The sequence below is a fragment of the Sinocyclocheilus grahami genome, unplaced genomic scaffold (genome assembly GCF_001515645.1).
Source record: "Sinocyclocheilus grahami isolate Dianchi unplaced genomic scaffold, SAMN03320097.WGS_v1.1 scaffold223.1, whole genome shotgun sequence".
Lineage (NCBI taxonomy): Eukaryota > Metazoa > Chordata > Actinopteri > Cypriniformes > Cyprinidae > Sinocyclocheilus > Sinocyclocheilus grahami.
Genome location: NW_015505402.1, coordinates 2,340,162 through 2,349,686, shown reverse-complemented (window position 1 = coordinate 2,349,686; position 9,525 = coordinate 2,340,162).

Sequence of the window (9,525 nt, the reverse complement as noted above, 5' to 3'; positions counted from 1 at the left end):
TCCTACTATTCAGTACATTTTCATGTCTCCATCATGCATTCCCTTTTTTTAAAGATGACAATCAATCTAAGTGAACAGGAGTTGAATTTAAAATTCATTTAATTACACTGTACGGTTTGACTGGATATTATGGCACAAACGTTTAACATAAAAAAAACATTCCAGTGTTTCTGCATTGATTTCATTCTCTAATAAAAATGTTTTAAACAAAACCTGTTTTCTTGAGACTATTGTTTTAATTACACCTTCTATTTTCTATCTTCATTGTCTTTTGCAAGCCAATGAATTAATGACATTATCATTCCAGAAAGTGACATAATTTGTGGTGGGAAAACATCCAGACGTTTTGTGGTATTAGCTGGCTTGTCTCACTTTAAAACATTTCATTAAAATCACAGAAACTGGTATGATATCACTACATTTCAAAAGAGAGATTTAACAAAAGCTGTTCAACAGATCTGAAACATTCAGAGAAGCTAAAAAAAGCTGTTTTGGCTTCTATGTTCAGAATTTCAGATTTAGCATTTGAGTTGAATACATGAGATGTGTTGGCAGCACTCTATAATGAACCGACAGTGTGGAGGAGCTGGATGGATGGTAAGGAAGGGCTGGGGTTCTGGTGGTTCAGAAAGCAGCAAGGTCACGATCTGTATACTGTATGCAACTATCTCTCAGCCTTTACTTATCAGTTCAGCATGGTGGAATTCACACTCCCACAAACCACCAGAAGAATCTGACCTATCGCACTCACTGGCACGTTCCATGTGTACCTAGATACTAAAACCTGAAAGAAATTGTTTGCATTGTTAAGATTTAAAAAATATCTGATTTATTAAAATAATAATCATAATAAATCAAATTAAAAAGGTAACAATTAAAACTAAAAATTGTTTTATTTAATTTTAAAATAATGTTTTATTTTGATACTTTTTAATGTTATAAAATTATTTTAAAATTAATTCAATAAATATATTTATTTTAAAGGAATAGTTCACCCAAAAATGAAAAACTGCTGAAAACTGTCCGTCAAGCCATCCAAGATGTAGATGAGTTTGTTTGTTCACTGGAGAAAGCAATTTTTAATGGATAGAGAACTCATATTTTAGCCAGAAGTCATGGTTTGAAGTTAAAAATGGCTTGATGGATTTATCACAAACAAACAAACATCTTTTCACTTCACAAGACATTAATTGATGGACTGGAGTCATGTGGATTACTGTGATGTTTCTATCAGCTGTTTGGACTCTCATTCTGACGGCACCCATTCACTGCAGAGGATCCACTGGTGACCAAGTGATGTAATGATCCATTTCTCCAAATCTGTTCCAATGAAGAAACAAACTCCTCTACATCTTGGATGGCCTGAGGCTGAGTACATTTTCAGCAATTGTTCATTTTTGGGTGAACTATTCGTTTAAGTACAAAAAACATTTCGGTACAAATATAACTCAAAACCCTTCTTCAATTGTAAATGTCAGCATGAGTGTGCTTTTAAAACAGATTAGTGGCTGCCATAACAGTGAATTTGGGTCTGTTAAATGGAGTGGACATGTGTCCTGTAATCTCACACCCGAGATGGTGTAGGCAAAAGCATTGCATTGTAATTTCAGGGTTGTATCATGAAGCTTTTATAAAGGTGGTGATTAACTTGCCTATGTTATGTGCATGTGTGCTTATGCTAATACACAGCTTTCAGCCTGATAGTCTGTGAAGAGTAATGAGCGTCACCACCTCTGATAAGACACTGTTTGGAATTCTCAGAGATAAAGCTTCCTGACTCCAGGTCACTGACACTCAGGGCTTCCGAACTCCTACATGGGAAACACATATATGACTCATATCTGGGATTCTCTTTTTTGCTAAGACAAGGTTCATTATTACTATTGCAGGTACTTTAGGTTAAGGATTTAAACAAGCCTCTAACCCTTATCTATCCCTTGCCTATTTATGACAGGCTAAACCAGCCAAGGTACCAGCACAAAAACACACTTAGCAAAATATTGTTTAATTATCATTACCGAAAAAACCCCCCAATAAATATCCAGATATCTTTTTTATTTTTTTTGTCTGTCAAAATCACACACTTCTGCAGACATTAAGAACACTTCAAATGTGGTGGCTTGTTGAAGAGGGCTGAGCATTTTTTGACCTGGATGATAAAACAGGCAAAAAAAGATGTGTCGCTGGAGGGACCACACTGGGTCAGTTAAGTAATTATTGGGCCATTCAGTACCTAGCAACCACACTGAACACCTTAGAAAACACATATAGCAACACACTAAAACAACTCAAAACAGATTAGAAATCATAAAGCGGTGCCAGCTACGCCCTAGCCTTTAGGGATTTTTAGGCTACCTGGAGATTTAGTCACAGGGTAAGTGATGAAAGGTGTGTCTGTTGGCAGACTGCATGGGTAGGGTAACCATAAGTGCCATTTTCCTAGGACGCGTCCTGGCCAGGATTTGTTTTGGCTTTGTTTTCATGCTTGCTGAAGGTAATGATCGAAAAGTAGTTTGACCAATAACATGCAAGCATTGTACAATGGACCAATCATGGCGGGTGAGAAGGTGGGATCTACGGTCAAAGCGATGCAATTACGCGTACATATTAGGTGTGTTCGACTTAAAAGCAGTGCGGCTCAGACCGATCAGTGTTTGACATTAAAGTACCTCGAGAGCATTTCGAAAGCATAACCGTCTGTATGGTACTTCATCGATCGGTCTGCACACGCAAACAAAGCCAAAATCTAGATATTTTAGGCAATATAGAAATCCTGGCCAGGAAAAATGGCACGTATGGTCACCCTAGCATGGGCAAGTCCTCAAAAGTCTCCAGCAGTTCTGGAGGACTCTGTTCCTGGTGCAAAGGGCCACTTTGGTCTCTTTGGACATTGCTGGCAACTTCTTTAGGCTCTGTGTTCACATTCACCAACCCACTTGACTGTTGAACTGGAAGTGATGTGGTTTCCTGAAAGACATTCATAAGAAATTTCTCTTGGGTTTGAGGGGGATGCACCTGTGTTTGTGAGATTTCCAAAGTAAAACCTGAAAGCTCAGACTGTGTCACAATGGGAGAATTCCGAGATGAGGGACAGTTGGATCAAAATGCAGATAGTGTTAATTAAAACAATAAGAAAACCACAAAACCAAGAAACAAGACATAAGCCACTGGCACATCCATGAAAGGACAACACCAGACTATGGCCCAATCCCAAATGGCACACATCATGTGCATTTACAGTCTTGTGGACTTACAATGGCCGCCATGTGAGCACGCCTGTTAAGTCTACGAGACTGTAGGGTGTCCCATTCACCATTTTAGCTTTCAGAAGGGTGCTTGTGAGCTCCCCCTTTGCGGCTGCCATGCACCCTAGGGATGGGTAGATCGACACCTATAGTGTCGACACACATTTCAAGTTTTTGACACACTAGTGCTTCGAAACGGTGTTCCGGAGCATTGCTTGAAATGAGGCAGTCACGTGACCTGTGAAAACGAAGCTTCGTTACCTCACGGACACGTCACGCTAGGCTCAAATACAAAGCGCGTCGATTGCGCTGTCCCATACCCGCGACCCATTTAGTGCAATGTTATAGTTATATCAGTCAGCATGCCTATATGTATGTGGTGTTTTTACGTGGTGTATCGTTGTTAATTATAGTATTACTATTAAAAGCAATGACATGTGAATGTCTGTTCACTGGCACATCCATGAAAGGACAACACCAGACTATGGCCCAATCCCAAATGGCACACATCATGTGCATTTACAGTCTTGTGGACTTACAATGGCCGCCATGTGAGCACGCCTGTTAAGTCTATGAGACTGTAGGGTGTCCCATTCACCATTTTAGCTTTCAGAAGGGTGCTTGTGAGCTCCCCCTTTGCGGCTGCCATGCACCCTAGGGATGGGTAGATCGACACCTATAGTGTCCACACATTTCGAGTTTTTGACACACTAGTGCTTCGAAACGGTGTTCCGGAGCATTGCTTGAAATGAGGCAGTCACGTGACCTGTGAAAACGAAGCTTCGTTACCTCACGGACACGTCACGCTAGGCTCAAATACAAAGCGCGTCGATTGCGCTGTCCCATACCCGCGACCCATTTAGTGCAATGTTATAGTTATATCAGTCAGCATGCCTATATGTATGTGGTGTTTTTACGTGGTGTATCGTTGTTAATTATAGTATTACTATTAAAAACAATGACATGTGAATGTCTGTTGACTGAATGAAAATTAAAACAGCTTGCGGGCTCAACCACTGTTCCCAAAAAGGATAAAAGTCCTTCCTTAACCACAAACATTTTTGCTGTTTGTAAACGCCGTCCTCTGTTGTCAACAGCTCACAGTGGTGAGAAAAATATAATATTGCAAAATATATTAAATGCAATAACTGCATTTGTATTTGTGCATTTGTGTTTTTTTTAACAATGTGCATGTTTGCGTTCTTTTGTAAGGAAGAGACAAAAATGGTGCAATGAAAAATGAGGTAGGTCTTATTTATTGGCGTATTAAACATTATATTTATGTGAAAAGGCACAAGTTTGATGCAAGTAAAAATGAAGAAAATAAAGTCTTTATTGTCATTGTATTGTGCAAAATTCAGCATGCCTATATGTATGTGGTGTTTTTACGTGGTGTATCGTTGTTAATTATAGTATTACTATTAAAAGCAATGACATGTGAATGTCTGTTGACTGAATGAAAATTAAAACACCTTGCGGGCTCAACCACTGTTCCCAAAAAGGATAAAAGTCCTTCCTTAACCACAAACATTTTTGCTGTTTGTAAACGCCGTCCTCTGTTGTCAACAGCTCACAGTGGTGAGAAAAATATAATATTGCAAAATATATTAAATGCAATAACTGCATTTGTATTTGTGCATTTGTGTTTTTTTTAACAATGTGCATGTTTGCGTTCTTTTGTAAGGAAGAGACAAAAATGGTGCAATGAAAAATGAGGTAGGTCTTATTTATTGGCGTATTAAACATTATATTTATGTGAAAAGGCACAAGTTTGATGCAAGTAAAAATGAAGAAAATAAAGTCTTTATTGTCATTGTATTGTGCAAAATACAATAAATTTGTGAAACTCTATCGCTGCACACACACATGCCGCCTTGCTATGACACATATGCTGATTAAATAGACAATTAAACCTTACAATGACATCCCAATGAACAAAACATCTAAATCAGTGATGGGCAAACTTGGCCCTTCCAGGCCACTTTCCTGCAGAGATTTGATCCAACCCTCCCTGATATGACTCACCTGCCTGTAGCCTTCTAGTAGTCTTGAAGACAATGATTAGCTGGTTCAGGTGTGTTTGATTAGGGTTGGAGCTAACCTCTGAAGGAAAGTGGCCTGGAAGGGCCAGTTTGCCCACCCCTGATCTAAATGACACAGTTGGTGTAAGAATTGTTATTGACCACCAGATGGCAGGGTAGAGCACTCTGTCAAAAGCTTCGAACAAAGCATCAACGCAGTTTGTTGTAAAAGTCTCAATGCTTCAAAGGCCTCATTTGGCACATCCTTAATGCACTCTTGATGCCCACTTCTTCTGAATCCACACTGAGGCGAGCTCCACAGCAGACTTCTACCCGACAATCAAAGCGGCTATATATAATGACCGTGTGGCCTCAGAAGAAGACCACAAGCCAATGAATACATTGACACCCTTCACAAGGAGGGTAAGCCACAAACATTCATTGCCAAAGATGCTGGCTGTTCACAGAGTGCTGTATCCAAGCATGTTAACAGTAAGTTGAGTGGAAGGAAAAAGTGTGGAAGAAAAAGATGCACAACCAACCGAGAGAACCGCAGCCTTATGAGGATTGTCAAGCAAAATCAATTCAAGAATTTGAGTGAACTTCACAAGGAATGGACTGTTAGTAGGGTTGAGTTGGCACTGTTTCTCCAGATGTGTGATTAGTTGGCTCTGGTTGCTCACTAGAGAAGTGAGCACATCATACTTCTTTTCCAGCTCTCTGTAACTGCTGGACACCTGAAGCACCTGTCAGGATTTGCCATCGCACAAATGAAAAAAAAAATGATCCAAATATTTGAAAAGTCTAAAATAACTTTCCATAAAATGAATGCATCAATACATCCCTGGTGAAAAACAAGTGTGCTTGACTGTGCAATTGTAGTGTACTTCGAATCTTAAAATTTATTTGCAAAAAAATGTATGCAGAGAATATAATTGTATATTTTTAGTGTAATGCAATATATTTTTTATTATAACGTGTATTGCAGATAATATAATATTAATGAAATAAAACGCCACTTAAGTGTATTTAAAGAGACTGTAAACTTTCATTACTGTTTTTAACACATTTACTGTCAGGATTTGCCATCGCACAGTTGGTGTACTTCAAATCATTCAAAAAATGCACACAGATAATATAATAGTATATTTTTATTGTAATGTAATCCATTTATGTGTATTGCAGATAATATGTGACCCTAGACCACAAAACCAGTCTTAAGTCACTTGGGTATATTTTTAGCAATAGCCAAAAAAACACTGTATAGGTCAAAATTATCGATTTTTCTTTTATGACAAAAATCATTAGGATATTAAGTAAAGATCATGTTCCATGAAGATATTCTGTAAATTTCCTACCGTAAATATATCAAAACTTAATTTTTAATTAGTAATATTCAATGCTAAGAACCTCATTTGGACAACTTTAAAGGTGATTTTTTTTTCCAGTAGTTTGATTTTTTTGCACCCTCAGATTCCAGATGTTCAAATAGTTGTATCTCGGCCAAATATTGTCCAATCCTAACAAACCATACATCAAAGGAAAGCTTGTTTATTCAGCTTTCAGATGATGTATAAATCTCAATTTCTAAAAATGGACCCTTATGACTGGTTTTGTGGTCCAGGGTCACATATAGTATTAAATAAATAAAACAGTGGTCCAAATAACTTTCCATAAAATGAATCCATCAATACATCCTTGTGAAAAACAAGTGTGCTTAATAGTATTGAATGTGCACTTGTAGTGTACTTCAAATCTTAAAAGTATTTTTTTTAAAGGTACACAGATAATATAATAGTATATTTTTATTGTAATGTAATATATTTTTTATTATAATGTGTATTGCAGATAATATAGTATTAATGAAATAAAACACCAATTAAGTGTAATTAAAGAGACTGTGCACTTTCATTACTGTTTTTAACACATTTAAGTACACTTTGTAGTGCTCTTTGTACTAATGTCACATTAAAAGTTTTACTTTACAGTATTAGTCACTTGGGTATATTTTTAGCAATAGCCAAAAAAACACTGTATAGGTCAAAATTATCGATTTTTCTTTTATGACAAAAATCATTAGGATATTAAGTAAAGATCATGTTCCATGAAGATATTCTGTAAATTTCCTACCGTAAATATATCAAAACTTAATTTTTAATTAGTAATATTCAATGCTAAGAACCTCATTTGGACAACTTTAAAGGTGATTTTTTTTCCAGTAGTTTGATTTTTTTGCACCCTCAGATTCCAGATGTTCAAATAGTTGTATCTCGGCCAAATATTGTCCAATCCTAACAAACCATACATCAAAGGAAAGCTTGTTTATTCAGCTTTCAGATGATGTATAAATCTCAATTTCTAAAAATGGACCCTTATGACTGGTTTTGTGGTCCAGGGTCACATATAGTATTAAATAAATAAAACAGTGGTCCAAATAACTTTCCATAAAATGAATCCATCAATACATCCTTGTGAAAAACAAGTGTGCTTAATAGTATTGAATGTGCACTTGTAGTGTACTTCAAATCTTAAAAGTATTTTTTTTAAAGGTACACAGATAATATAATAGTATATTTTTATTGTAATGTAATATATTTTTTATTATAATGTGTATTGCAGATAATATAGTATTAATGAAATAAAACACCAATTAAGTGTAATTAAAGAGACTGTGCACTTTCATTACTGTTTTTAACACATTTAAGTACACTTTGTAGTGCTCTTTGTACTAATGTCACATTAAAAGTTTTACTTTACAGTATTAATTTATGGTTTTAATAATCTTGTGTCATGCTTTAAAGAAGTGTGTTATGCAACATTACATTTAAATATTGCTTTAAAATGTACAGTTAATCTATTTCAACTAAATTACAACTTTATTACAAATGTGTGTTTAAAAATACACTGAAGTACATGACATCTTTAAATAGAAATGGCATTAACATTTTAGTTTACCATAAATGCTTGTCAAAAGATGTGCTTAAGTCCTACTTAAGTGGGTAATTTATTTGCAATTAAGTGTCTAAAACATTACATTCAGTTCATACTTAAGTATATTCTCTTAAACTATATTACTTTTATATTATGTTAAAGTAAACTTTTTTGTTGTTTATATTCAAATCTATTTCAAATCTATGCACAGTTTGAGACATTCACAGTGAAAAATCTGAGAAGCAGGAGACTTAAACAAAAGGTTGGAGAAAATAATTGTTTCTTTACAAGGGAAAGGTTTTTAGCTACCCTGGGCTGTTGCATTAAGCACCAAACTCTCAAGCCTCCGTTGCTCCAAAGCCTGATCCTTCTTCTGAACGATCTCATTCAGCGGTTGGGCGTAGAGTTGGGTGATGCGGGTGTTCACGTTGACGCTCTCTGAGTCTTCAGACTCAGAGGCCCACAGTTTTGATGCATGCCAGATGTTCATGTTTAATGATGGGGGGTGAAACACAGTTTTGCCTTTTCTTGGGTTAATTAGCATGTCAACAGAAACAGGGCCTGAGTCAGCCTATCGTTTCATCCGATCGTCAAAACCAATTGCTAAAGTCAGTCCTGATGAAAATGACATAAATGTCATAAGCAATTAACAAATCTAAACATTGACTGAGACAACTACTGAAAACAGCAAAACAAAAGTACTAAAAAGAACACTGAAGCCTATGGAATTAGAGAGGATACCTATTAATACTAAAATGGCCAAAAGTAATCACAGTTTGTTGAAATGTTAAGCAAATTTGTCTAAAGTCATTGTGAATTATCATTTAATAAATACTTTGGAAAAGTTTCACTTATGACAAAAATGGCATTGTTCAGAACATATATATTTAAATTATTTTGAGGCTCAGTCAAATACCAAAGTAATACTTATGGGGTATTTCAACAGAAGGATTTTATCATCTCTATGCTTATTTAAATGTAAACTCGTTTTTTAGTTATTATTTGTTTAAAAGAAAACAAAATCACATTATGAACAAATATTTCTCTTACCTCAGTTATATCACCAGATGATTTTCTCTTTTGGTTTTGGCTTTGTTCAACAAATGCCTTTTCCTCTGACTGATGCAAACAAGATATTCAGCTCCGAGATTCTGGTCTGTGCTCTTTATAACTAAAAGATTATAAAATCAATGACAAATCACTATCATAAAGAGAAACAAGCCTTTTCCATTAATAGTTAAACATAATGACTGTACACTCTAAAAAATGCTGGGTTAAATATAACCCAGCTATTGGGTTGTTTTGACCCAGCGGTTGGGGTGGTTTGA